This window comes from Silene latifolia, chromosome Y (assembly GCF_048544455.1).
Source record: "Silene latifolia isolate original U9 population chromosome Y, ASM4854445v1, whole genome shotgun sequence".
Taxonomy (NCBI): Eukaryota; Viridiplantae; Streptophyta; class Magnoliopsida; order Caryophyllales; family Caryophyllaceae; genus Silene; species Silene latifolia.
The window spans coordinates 163,995,041-164,010,066 of NC_133538.1; the positions used below are offsets into that span (position 1 = coordinate 163,995,041).

Genomic DNA, 15,026 nt, shown 5'->3' on the forward strand with positions numbered 1-15,026 from the left:
ACGTTTATCATATCGTACTTGTCTTATGTTGATTATACACTAAACTGACCCCGTAGTTGTTTTATAAAATCTATGGTGATCCATTCGGGGATGGTGAGCAGATTGTGACAGGTGATGATGGTGTTTAGCTTTGGGGACGGCATGGGAGTCGTCACTTCGAGTCTAGCCTCCGCTGTCACGAGATTAGCTATTTACATTTAGTTGCTTTGAGTATTTTTTTTTTTGAATAATGAACTTTATATATATATATATATATATATATATATATATATATATATATATATATATATATATATATATATATATATATATATATATATATAATATAAACAACCAAACAAAGAGTTGAGATCAAGTACAACATCACCCAAGAGCAAAGCTTACGACCAAAGGGACATATCTACGAAGGAAACTACGAATCGTGCCCAACGAGTGATGCACTTCGATTGGTACCGGCGCCGTGGAGGCCGAATGAAGATAATTTTTTTGAAGTAACTTGGAATGAAACGGATGGTAGTGATGCAGAATGAGCTCGATACATATTGAGAAGTAGACCTTTCGTCGATGCAAAGAAAAACAAGAGAGAAGCCCGGACATGTTGAATAACGGGAATGCTTGAGATCGAATCCGAAGAAGTTACCATAAACCGATCCCGAGGAGATGACCTACGGACGAGTAAAATAAGTGATCGAGACAAAGACAAAGACGTAGTATTATCCAAAGGAAAGATAGAAGTCTTGTTAGTGTTGTTCACAAAAGAAGGCCAAAGAACAGTAACCGAGAGTGAGAGCCAAAAAGATAGTCACCATATGTAAAATCAAACGGATTAACCTGCAGTTATCAAATATAACTGAATTGAGACTCATCCAAATGGCCTTTATTATACAAAGAAACCGAAGAAGGCACCGATCTATCGCATCCGTTGCCCCGTGAAAATATCCAATAAAATCAAGAAGCCATCGTTGCAAGCAAACGAAGGATTAGCTACGAATTAATACCCGAGTCAAGAAAGCCAAACATGTCCGCAACAAGACAAGTTCGAAACAAATGATTTAAAGACTCAAAGATGTGAGTGACAAAAACACAGAAGTACTTACCTGGATGCCTCTAGTAGATAAAATTTCTAAAGAGGGAAGGATATTGTGAACTATACGCCAAACAAGAAGCGGAAACTTAGGAGAGCAACGAAGACCCCAAAGAACTTTCCACGGAAAAGCAGAGTAAAAAGATGGAGAGCAGGAGAAGGATATACGTGACAACAAGAAATCATACCCAGACCAAACCGCATAGACTCCATCTTCCGTGTATTTCCAATAAAGGAAATCGTCAATATCTATATGTGGAGGTTCCATGGCAAGAATAATATTGGCACAAGGAGATTGAAACCAACGATAAACAGCTACTGGATTCCAGTCACCTGATGGAGTGAGCAAACTAGAAAGCACTGGTGAGGCGCCAGATGAAAAAGGTCGCACCGAGGGAGAAGTCCCATTAACCCAAGGACTTGTAAGAAGATCTACAGAGGAACCATTACCGAGCTTCCAGGAGAAGCCAGGAGCAAAAGCAAAAGTTGTGCGACATAAGCCAGACCATAAAAAGGATGGATGAGAGACCTTAGATCTGGACGCAGGAACCGGTAGGTCCTTCCTATACTTGGGCAGCATAAATTTTGCTAATAAACCAGATGGTTGGTGATGAATACGCCAAAAATTCTTCATAAGGGAAGCCTGATTTAACATCGAGACAGATTTCAGACCAAGGCCTCCATCTTCCCGAGGACGCTGCAGAGAGTCCCTAGAGAGCCAATGAATAGATCTATGACGAACATCCTTGCGCCACCAAAAAGCCGCAATTCAAGAGTCAAGTTTCTTACAAATTCCGACCGAAAAAGGAATCGAAAACATCCAAAAACGTATCGAACCTAATATAATAGAGTTGATGATGAGCAATTTGCAAGGCTGGCTGAGGTGCAGCGAAGACCAAGCAATAATACGAGTTGCTTTGAGTATTAGTGAACTTTTGTTTTGGAAATTGTAATCGTTAACTTTAACTACATACTTAAATAAATGTTTTGGAATGGTAACTTTTGATATACTAGCTTCGGGAAACCGAGATGGTAACAGTCTTTCATGCAAGGTGGTTCTGATAAGGCACCTTGATATGTGAGGGTGTTACACCTAAATCCTGGCCTTCTCTCGTGTATGCTGAGTCGGCTGTATATCCTATGGCCCAGAGCAGCACTCAGGTAGATAAAAATGTCATTGCCTCTTTATCTAGATTTCTAGGCTGTGGACTTGTGGCACAACTGTTACTCACTATCCATAAAACTCTCAGCAGTTATGCTGCCTTTGTTCTCTCTACCATTTAAAGAATCATTGAAGTTTTTGTTAAGGCCAAATAGGTAAACCACCAACCTTCTTGTGAGCAAATTGTAGGTTTTTGCGTAGTTCTTCCTATGCTTTTAAAATTGGAATCATGCAGAATTGATTACTGATCCTCATTCATAATTAGTGGTATGATAAATGCTTGAAGCTCATGTTGCTTATTATGTTGGGACTTGGGAGTACTTTTTGCAATTTGGCTTTTGTGACGTACCAAGGTTAAACTGACAGAGTCACCAAACATTTTTATGCAGGATGTTTTTGGTTTTGTTCCTGGTGACACTGATTACAGAATATTTGCACAAGATTTTGGCAATATTCCTGGATTTCATGTAATCTACCTCCTTGGTGGCTACTTCTATCACACTTCCTATGATACACTGGAAAGACTATTTTATGCATTGTATTGCTACCTTGGTACATAATTATTATTATTTTTTTTTTTTTTTTTTTTTTTTTTTTTTTTTTTGTGAAACTGAGTTTGAGATTACTTTGATGCTGCTGTTTACTTGTGTGATATTGGTATCAGACCTGGAAGCATTCAAGCACGCGGAAACAATCTGTTCAGTGTAGTAAAGGCCTTTGCAAGTTCCCCTTTGTTAATGAATTCAAGTGACCGCCAGTTTCTCAAATCTGCTGGTCAGGACCCACATGAGGAGCGGACCATTTTCTTCGACTATATGACATGGTTCATGGTAAACTATAGCTCGGTGGTTAATTTTCACTAATATCTATATATTCACTTATAGTTGTGTAGCTGATCATATTCAACTTCCAAATGACTCGTTGCTTTCGTTCTGGTTGTTAGGTCATTTATCGACAAAGGGTAGCTGCAGTTCTCCATAGTTTTCCGATTGTTATCTTTCTTCTTCTTCTTCCATTCATCTTTAATTTCCCAGATAATGGACTTTGTTCTTTTCTTGCAACATATATTTTGACTTGTTGAAAGGTAAATGGCTACTGGTATCCTACATTTAATTTGAAGTTTGAATTGTGGGAATATTTATAGTTTCACCTTTTTTTAAATAAAATTGTTTCAAATGTCGTGTGTAATTTGTTGGATGTATGTTAGTATGGGTTATTTTCTAATATGATTCTAAATACTGGCATTGTACAGGAATAATGAATCACTTCATTGCAATCATAATGGGAGTTCTTCTTCCAGTGCTTTTTGCGATCTTAAGATTGCTTTTCTAGAGTCATGCGATGAACTGGTATGAGGCCATCATTTTGTTTGTTTACTATGTATCTGTATGTTACGAGTCTTAGGACTATGGCTGTAAATTGGTAGTATTAACTTTGGGTACTGCCTTTTAGGGATTGCAAGGTTTCTCAATCTATGATTTGCCTTAGGGTGTGTTTGGATTGAGGGATTTGAAGAGAAAAGAAAGGGAGGGAGAGTAGGGTATTTAAAATCCCTTGTTTGGATAGCAAATGAGGGTGGAGGAAAATGGAGGGGAAGAGATTTGGAGGGATCCACCCTCCTCCAGCTCTCAATCAAAATCTCTTCACAATAAAAGATTTGGAGGAAATCAGATCCAAACAACCACATCCCATTCCCCCTCCCCTTCCCTCCCCTCCCTTTCCCTTCCCTCCTTCCCCCTCCCCTCCCTTTCCCTCCACTTTTGCTATCCAAACACACCCTTAATCTTAAATATATTCGGCATTCATTTTATTTACGAATGGAGTGTGTACCTTTTGAGTTTTGGCCATGATTGCAAAATGAGGGAAGTAACCGGTATTCTGGTAATTTGTTATATGAGAGGGAAGTAAGCTGTCTATTTTGATGGCAACTTATATCATTCTTTTTTAACGATCAAGCCAATTTGACAGCATACCCAAACAGGTTGAGGGGAAGGGTCCTCGGAACTGCTTGATCTGTTTTTGCTTGACCATTTTAGCATGTCAAAGTAGCAAGTATTTCGTATCTTTGGATCTTCATTTCGATGAGGCCTTTTAATCTTTTGATATTTTAAACTCGTAGAAACATGAAAAATCATCGTATTCCTTATGTTTTTTGAAATTTCTTGTAACTTCCTTTAACCATCTGCGCTGCTGTTTTATATGTCTTCCTTGGATTTGGGTGGTCACTTGTTACTCATTCCCTCTTTTTCCCCCTTCATTTTATGCAGCTTCTTAACTAGTTAATCTGCAGGTTCGCTAATCCTTACTTGGCGTTTCTGATGTTTGTCCCTTGCTCTGTTGTTGGCCTTTTGCTTCCAAGATGTCTATTCAGAAACTTTAATCTTTCACAAGATATATGTCTGTGATACATATAGTGTGTAATGTAGAAAAACATGATTGACTTTATGTTCAAAATCCTTTATGTATTGAATAATGGAGAGCATTTGGAAAACTCCTCTAGTCATTCAATATTAAACGGTTGATACTTGTGATTAAGTACTGCCTTTTGACTTTTCGTTTAAGTTTATTGGCAAGAAGCCAAGAACTCTAATACTGTAAAGAATGAATGATAGATGTAAATTATATTTGATGATTAAATCAGAGTACAAAGATGAGTATTTATACAATTAGGTTAAGGAGATAAGTTAGCTTAACAATATCCTAGATACAAGCTAACAACAACTACAATTAAACATGAGTTGGTGTGTCGGGATTTGCAAAACCCGGTGGTTGAACCATATACACGGACTCGGTTAACGCCCCTTGGAGGAAGGCATTATTAACATCAATCTGACGGAGGCACCAGCCATGAGTCACGGCTAGAGAAAAGATAAGGCGAATAGTGGTCGGTTTAATGACGGGACTAAAGATTTCAGTATAGTCAAGACCGGTCGTTGGTGAAAACCTTTAGCAACAAGACGAGCTTTATGTTGCTTAAGACTCCCATCCGGATTGTATTTGATATGAATGACCCACTTACAACCAATGACGTTTCGTGCTTGATCAGGAGGAACGAGAGACCAAGTCGAGTTGCAAAGAAGAGCATCAAACTCGTCCTGCATAGCAGCTCGCCAGAGGGGATCGATTAGAGCTTGTTTAACTGTATTAGGGGTGACATATGTAGAGACAGAGGAAAAGTAAGAGGTGGGCAAAATGGATTACTTCCACTTATGGTAAACACCAATTTACATAGAGTTTCTTATATAGTATCCAAAACCAACATACCCAAAAACAGATCAAATTAGCCCATAGCCCATAAGTCCTATTTGACCCATTAACAAAATATTAAACTACATAATTATAATTATAATACATTTAATTAATTTTGAATCAAACTATTCAACACTCCCCCTTGATTCAAAATTACCGACTCCTAGCTGCGACACAAAAAACTGATGCTTGGCCTGCGAAAGTGACTTTGTGAAGATATCTGCCGTCTGCTCATTTGTGCCACAAAACTTCAGCATGATTTTTCCTTCGGCCACTAGCTTTCGGATGAAATGATATTGCACATCTATGTGCTTAGTTCTACCATGGAATGCTGGATTTTTCGCCATAGCTATAGCTGACATATTATCACAAAAGATAATTGTAGCTTCCTTTTGTTCAACATGAAAATCCGCTAACAATTTTTGGAGCCATAAAGCTTGTCTTGCATCGCGTGGCTCGCTATATATTCGGCTTCAGACGACGACAAAGCAATAGTCTCTTGCTTCTTTGAGCTCCAAGTGATTGCTCCGAACCAAGACTAAAAATATTACCTAAGTGCTTTTTCTATCATCTATACATCTAGCCCAATCACTATCAGTAAACCCAACCAACTTAAAATTTGGTACCTTAGTATACCATATTCCAAAATTTACCGTTCCAGCCACATAACGGAGTATCCGTTTTGCTGCTCCAAAATGTTGTCTTGTGGGATTATGCATATACCTAGACACCACACTCACAGGAAAAGCAATGTCGGGCCTAGTATGTGTAAGGTAATTTAGACCCCCTACAAGACTTCTGTACATCCATCAGCTTGTTCAGTACCATCTTGACGTCGTAATTTCTCATTTATATTCATAGGAGTAGGTGCGGGTTCACAATTTGTCATGTGAAATTTCTTAAGCAAATCTGTAGCATGCTTCTCTTGACACAGAAAAATACCATTTTCACATTGTTTTACCTCAAGACCCAAAAAATATTTAAGCAAACCCAAATCCGTCATCTCAAATTTTTTCATCATGCTAGTCTTAAATTTATCAACTAAGCACTAAGATGAACCGATATAAATCATGTCATCAACATATAAGCATACTACCAGAAAATCATTACCTTCCCGCTTCAAATAAAGAGTCGGCTCATTTTCACTTCTTTTGAAGCCGCTAGACAGGAAGAAAGTATCAATTTTGCTATACCATGCTCGCGGAGCTTGCTTCAAACCATAAAGAGCTTTGCGTAATCGATACACTTTATTTTCATGCCCACTGAAAACAGAGCCCTCTGGTTGAGAAACATAGACCTCCTCCTTCAACTCTCCATTTATAAATGCCGACTTCACATCAAATTGGTACACGGGTAACTGAAACTGTGCAGCTACGGCCAGAAATGTTCTCACCATTTCAAATCTAGCAACAGGTGAGAATGTCTCGTCAAAATCCACTCCTTGCCGTTGTGAGTACCCTTTAGCTACAAGCCTTGCTTTGTGTTTTTGAATACTCCCATCAGAGTTGTACTTAGTTCGGAATACCCATTTTAATCCAATTTCATTTTTGCCTTCGGGTGGATCAACTAATTCCCACGTTTCATTTTTCTCTGTAGCTGACATCTCCTCCTTCATAGCATCTAGCCACACTTCACTCATGGCTGCTTCTTCATAGGTAATAGGATCTGAGACATATAATGCGAAATTACATGTCCTGTAAATATCTTGAATTGATCGGAAATTTTTTGGAGGTGTGCTACTAGTGGTGCTTGATGATGATGAGAGAGCACCGCTAGGTGGGCTGCTGGTTTGAGGAGATGAAGGGCTGTTGGGTGGAGTAAATGTGTCACTGCCACTGCTACTGTCAGCTTGCACAATTTTTTCTGGCTCGGAAAATTCACAAACTGGAGCTGGAGCTGCTGCCATACTGTCACAATTCCACACCCATTTTCCTACTTCATCAAACTTAACATCTCTACTTATAATAACCTTGCCATTTACGGGATTGTATAACTTGTACGCTTTAGATTCAATGCTATAGCCAACAAATATACATTTTACTGACTTGATATCTAGTTTGTGACGTAAATTACTAGGAACCAAAGCATAAGCTAAACAACCAAATATTCTTAAGTGTCTTACCCGAGGTTTCTTACCTCTCCATGCTTCAAACGGGGTTTGATTTGAGACCGCTCTTGTTGGGGAAATATTTAAGAGATACACCGCTGTTGCTACTGCTTGTCCCCAAAATTTATTTGGCAACCCCTTTTCCTGAAGCATACTTTTGGCCATCTCTACAATCGTCCTGTTTTTGCGCTCAGCAATGCCATTTTGCCGCGGTGTATACGGCGTAGTAACCTCCCTACGGATACCATGAACATCACAAAAGACATTGAATTCTTTGGACAAGAATTCACCACCACGATCCGTTCGTAGTGTCTTAATACGCCTGCCACTCTGATTCTCAACTATTGCTTTGAATTTTTTGAAGTAATCAAAAGCCTCTGACTTGAGCTTTAAGAAATAAACCCAACACATCCGACTATAATCATCAATAAATAATAAGAAATAACGATTTCCACCAATTGACTCCGTTCTCATTGGACCACATATGTCGGAATGAACAAGATCAAGAAAATTAGAGGCTCTCCATGACTTTCCACTAGGAAATGGTGCTCTACATTGTTTACCGTAAATGCACCCTTCACACAATACATGATCACCAATTTTAGGCAAACCTACTACCATCTCAGTTTTACTCAATAATTTTAACCCATTTACGTTCAAATGACCATAACGCAAATGCCATAACTTAGCTTCAGAATTTTTTTCTTTAACAACCAGAGCACTACCCAATTCACTAGACACATCCAATGAAAACATATTGTTAGGTGACTTATGTATATTAGCAATAGTGTGGCTTGACCTTTTATCGCTAATAACACACGAATCATCTTCAAATTTTACAGAATACCCATTACTCAGCAACTGTCCAACACTTAACAAATTATGAGCAAGACTCGGAACAAATTGTACATCATTAAGTAATTTAACATCACCTTGCATTGTTTTTGCAGCAATTGTGCCTTTCCCCTGGACAACCAAATTCTTGTCATCTCCAAGACGGACTTTACATTTTTTCGTCTCATCAAGATCCTTAAACAAAGATCTTACTCCGGTCATATGATTTGAACACCCGCTATCTACAAACCATAGGCCGTTGCTCATATTAGGTGCACTTGAATGTGTCATGAACAAGTTGCTTTCCTCCTCCACTTTTTCTGTGAAATTGGCTTTGGACTGACCAGTCTTCGTCTTGAACCAGCAATTTTCTTCTTTGTGCCCGTACTTCTTACAGTGATAACATTGAACCAAGCTCATATTTTGACGGTCTTCACCGAAGTATCCTCTGCCTCGGCCGCGACCTCGGCCTCTAAACCACCTCTGAAACCGCCTCTGTTGTAACCTCGACCATGTGAATTTTCTGTCTTCCCCTTATCATGAGAAGACTCCCCTTTCACCTGAAATGCTTTTTCATCTATTTTTTCACAAGACCTATTAAGCCTATCTTCATGAGCCAACAATGAGCCCTTTAATTCATCAAACGTATAAGTCGATAAGTCTCTCGACTCTTCAATAGCAGACACCACATGGTCAAACTTTTGAATTAAAGTCCTTAAAACTTTACTTACTACCACCTTATCATCAATAATTTCACCATAAGATCTCATACTGTTAATTAATTCGGACATTCGGGACAAATAATTTTGAACTGACTCGTCTTTCTGCATAACCATTAATTCAAAATCACGATGAAGGGTTTGAAGTTTTACTTGAATTACCTTTTTATCTCCCATAAACTCTTGCTTTAAGATGTCCCATGCTTCCTTTGATTTAGTAGCAGCTGCAATTCGGGGGAAAATAGCATCATCAAGGGCTTGTTGAATGAAAAATAGAGCATTTGCATCCTTCTTACGATTCTCTCGTAACTGTGCATCAGGTTCCGTGGCCTGATTTCCCTGGGCTTCTGCATACCCGTTTTCCACCAAGTCCCATAGCTCTTGAGACTTGAATAAAGTCTTCATTTTAAGGTTCCAAAATTGATAATTTTGCCCCTTAAAAATTGGAATTAATGTAACACCCCCTCATACCAAGGTACCTTACCAGGACTACCCCAGCATGAAAAGTTGTTACCATCTCGGTTGCCCGAGGTTAGTATATATCAAAAGCAACAGTCCAAACACATTTATTAATGTACGGTAGTTATAAAAGTTACATAGTCTCCAAAATCTAATAAACGAATTATCCAAAAGGCAACAACTACCAAAACAATAACTAAGGCTCGTGATGGTGTCATCTAATCCAGCGTGGTGACTCTCCCATGATCGCCCCAAGCTCGATAAATGTATCACTGTCACAATCGCTCACCATCCCCGAATGGATCACCGCAGTTTTTACAAAACAACAACACGGGTCGATTACTCAATCAATATAAGACAACAAACATTACCACCAAACCGATCATCGATATCACACAGTAACCGACTACACACCGAAGTGTGTAGCCCTGCCAGATTACCCATCGCAACAGGTAATCCTCGCCGCTAGTGGGTGACCGCAGCCCATCCCCACCTACTCCAGCTCATCAACGAGCGACTAACAATCCTTGTCCCTTAATGTGCACATCCCCTCCCGTGACGGGTTCCACGGAGGGCGAACTAGGGTGTGAAGCCACTCCCGCAAGTGACTCCACCACAATCATACACACACGATCACAAATATCACAACATCACCACCGTCACAACACGACCACACCAACACCGTCATCACAACACCCACACTCCGATGATCGCAGATAACCACAATTACAACACAAGCACAATCTTAAATCAATTAATAAGAATCGAGTAGGGAAACCCTACCTTTTCGCAATCCGATATGCTCTAATCAATCATACAATATGCATAGCAATTACCACATCGTCACCTACAACAATTATAATCAACAATCAACACACATATAATGACCAAACCCTAAACCCCCAAATTAACCCAAAACAATAATTAGGGCAAAACTCTAAAAGACAACTTAATGAGACTCATGAAATCAGAGACTTACCGACATAATCGACGCAAGGCAAGATTCGTTAGACTCACGAACAATCCACGCAAATGAGAGGGAGATTAGGAGAGGATTAGAGTTACGTTGTGTAGTTTAGGTTTTGTAAAATGTTTTAGAAACTGTAAAATGAATGCGTCTCAATATAACTCTAATCCTTTCTAAATCAACCGCGGAAAATATTACCCGTCAGACCGGATACTCGGTCGAGTATAGAGTATACTCGGTCGAGTATATATCCTCTACTCGGTCGAGTATTACCCATACTCGGCCGAGTATTCCTGGGCAGTAGCCAAACAGAATACCCAAAACACTTTACATCGACCGAGTAGGCCATACTCGAAAGTACCACCTATAAAATCCGTAGTGTTACAATCTTCCCCCCTTAAAAAGAACTTCGTCCCCGAAGTTCCAACCCAACCTATAAAACATGAACACCTAACACCAGCTCCACTAACCACGCTTAGTAGATAACATATCCTCTCGATATTAACTCCATAATATTATCAAATAACTACAATTGTCTCACTTCCATAACACTCACTAGCAACTCAATACCAAGACAATCCACAAACAAGATCAACCATCGAAACGGAATGTTACATTCTACCACCTTTAAAAAGGAACTTCGTCCTCGAAGTTTACTCACACTCATCAACATCATCATCCAGCTGCCAAAACTCTCGAACTCATAAATATCATCATCCACTTTTATTAACACTATCGAAACATCGAACTACTACAAGCACATCCATGGCCTTTTAACACTATCAACCACTATATGTACCCATCCATTCCTTATGCTACACCAACACTCTACGTCCAATAATATTACAACATGCACAACCCTCAAACACTCTTTGCCGCATCCTACTCCTCTTAAGACACATGTTACGTCCTCGTAACTCACTAATACTAGATCCTTAGCTATACCTCTAATTATCTTCATCACCACCACATGTGAAAGATACCCGTCTATAATCTAAACACTTACTATACCTATATCCAAGGCTCTCTTACTTAAACAGTTCTCATACCTGAACTCATTCTGCACTCCATCTAACCAAACCACAAAATCCTGATCATAACAACTCTCTAACTCTTCCACATTACCGCGACATGACATATCTCTCTATATAAACTATATAAAACTCTTATCGCCAAAAGCATAACTCACGATCCACACTTGTTACGTACACTCACACTCACACTCGATCCTCAAGTTCCTTTCTTTCATTACCGCAAGACTCATACATAACTTAAAACGACACTAATTACCCAACACCCTACACTCACTGTCTCAACAAAGGATTATGAACCACCTGCATATATCAAATCATTACCACACATGTTCTACAAATCACTTGCCATTAACATGTCTACCAAAGCCTCATCTAGAACAAGATCAAAATTACTGTAACAACATATCCCAACTGTGTCCCATCAACAAAATATCACTATACCATGACAACAACGAAAACATATACAACTCTCTTTCATATCATACTCTACCCTCATTCCCAAACCGAAACGGTAAGAAACATCAACAAACTAACAACAACTCTACATGTCTAACCAAGACTCACAAGAAACAACAAAGAACAAAACAACAATCTGTGCATAACTGGTCTCAGACTTTCAAACTCAAATCGTAACCACCCAGTATACTCCACCACAACCGGTGACGACATCGCAACACCGCCACCAACAACAGACCGCACATGCACGAAAATGCTCGCATCACAATACGGTACCGTGTCCGGATCACCACCCGAGGCACAACAACCACATCGATAAACATCACACCCACATATAATTCCCACAAACACCGACTCAAGATAACTCTCCTGGACAAGAAAACTTACTCAAAACTGCTTTACTCGATCATAACACAACATATTATACGGAATAAACATACAAGAATCTCATGCATATCATCCATACCTTTTCACGGAATTTACATGTATCATCAATACACCTACGATTTTAACTATCCATGCCAGATCAATCAAATTATTACCTTTTTGAACCTCATTCCATTAGATTGTCGTACCCAACATATATCACAAACATTCATATAACAACTTTATGACTATCACACCATACCGCTTCTCGTGAGGTCAGAACCTCACACAAACATTGGTACACATCATAGACCCATAATCACATCCAACTAGTCAATCCTGATCACGTAAGTTACCACTTGACAATGAATATCTCTTATCCGAACTTAACTCAAGTGCCCTTCCTAACATATCTTCTCTTACACACAATTATCACCCCTCCGGCAAATGTAGCCATAACATCAGTACCCAACTTCCAGCGAACACCTCGTATATCTACATCTTATACTTCCTCACAACCAAACATACTAACCACCTCCACAAAATCAACCTCATTAGAACAACCAACTTCCCTAAAGTAACATCATCCTCAGCCACTAGTGACACTACTATAAAACCAACATCCTTCATGTGACTACTCTCTTACTATCACTTCTTAATATAACAATCTGTTTCCTCTCTTTGGTTATCATCCCAAATACGAGCATCCAATCCATCAACAAAACATACCTCAACATTATTCCCAATTCTATCCTTTATCATATCGCTACCTAACTCTCCACCAAAATCTCAGATCTTGCAACACTCCACATGCTTCTTATTCCCTTAATACCTCGAAACTCACGGCTAACACGTCGTCCTTCTCTCCTATATAACCATTAACTCACACCCTCTAGTGGGGATATCGTACATTTCATAATTTCCTACCTTCATGCTCCTTAACTCCGGTCAACGTTCTCTCAACTTACTTCCATCCCTCTTTCCCTCCTTTTACTCAATAATTCTAATTAATAAGTCATCTCCTTTCTCATTCTACCTAACTCTTTGTCGTTTGTTTATTTTCCATAGCTCCACAACTCTAATTCCATTAATTCATATCAATATCTTATCATTCTTCTTATCATTTATCATCTCTCATCTTGCTTCACACTCACCCTTGTCACCATCAAGTCCACGCACTAACAGTTACTCCTCAATTAGTCGTATCTCCCTTTCGCATCTCTAGAAACCAAAATTCACTTCATACCGTTTGTCCAAAGAATTACACACTAGGCTCACCCCTTGATATTCCAACTTCCCAAACTTAGCCACTATCTACTAATCCACATCGCGACATAACTTCCTTTAAGTTCAATATATACCTCTCTTTCCTATCTTCTTACAACAACCTTCCATTACATATATCCTTAAGCAACTCTATCCTAGCTGTCTTCCTCCATAAATCCTTACACATCCAAATATACCACTATTCGTATCCCTTATCTCAATCTTTCATTCTCATGCTTCTTTACACTTACATCACCCTTGCCCATATACACTTACTTTTATACTACTCAACACCCGACTATATCACTCATCATATCTCACAAAGCATGCTCTTTACCTCGATTAGCTCATCATTCTTCCTTTTTCTTTTTCCACTATCTCTCACATGTCTTCCTTATCCAACACATGTCCCTCATAAGCCGGCATTCTCCCTATCATAATATTTGGTAACTTACGTATCAAGACCGTCTCACATATAAAAGAATGCGTTAAGACTCAAAACATACATGTGTATATACCCTACGACTCAAAACAATGTAAAAACATAGCCACCGGCTCAAAACAAAAGTAAGAACATAACCACCGACTCAAAACAAAAGTAAGAACATAGCCACCGACACAAAGTGGTTGCCCAATGAGGTACTCGGTCGAGTACATAACATACTAGGTCGAGTAAAAGGTACTCGGTCGAGTAACTATATTACTCGGTCGAGTTTTCGACTCTGATAAAACTCAATTGTCGCAAAAGGATTACTCGGTCGAGTATTGAGAATACTCGGCCGAGTAGACCTTACTCGGTCGAGTATGAGACTACTCGGCCGAGTTCACGACTCCAGACGCTAAACAGTATTATCACAGAGAGATTACTCGGCCGAATATGGAATACTCGGCCGAATATGGAATACTCGGCCGAGTATAAAAGATACTCGGCCGAGTATCGGCGCAATTCTCAGCACCGTCCACTTTTCGTAAAACAGTCATATCTCACTCGTTACTTGGTAATTTTGGGCGTGTAACCTATCGTTAGAATCGTAAGAGGACAAGCTATCACCTCAACTTAGAATCACAGCAATATCATTTCCATAACTCGACTTATGACAGTTTTAAGACAACCCTTCCGTAATCGGTTTCCATACAAATCAAATTTTCTCAACCAAAACAATTTGAACATGCATAAGGCAACAACAACAACTCAATACTTCAAGAAACCAGTACATAGAGGCACTTTTATCATACTCACATTAAAATTAAACACGACATTCACATATATAGACGCATGACCTTAATCACATGCTTCTACCAACAATCAAGCATTAAAATCAT

The 15,026-nt window shown here is 39.2% G+C and overlaps 1 pseudogene; it reads left to right on the forward strand.

Moving 5' to 3' along the window:
• Nucleotides 1–2,066: 2,066 nt before the first annotated feature.
• LOC141629325 (uncharacterized) overlaps nucleotides 2,067–15,026 on the forward strand; it is a 68,155-nt pseudogene continuing 55,195 nt past the window's right edge.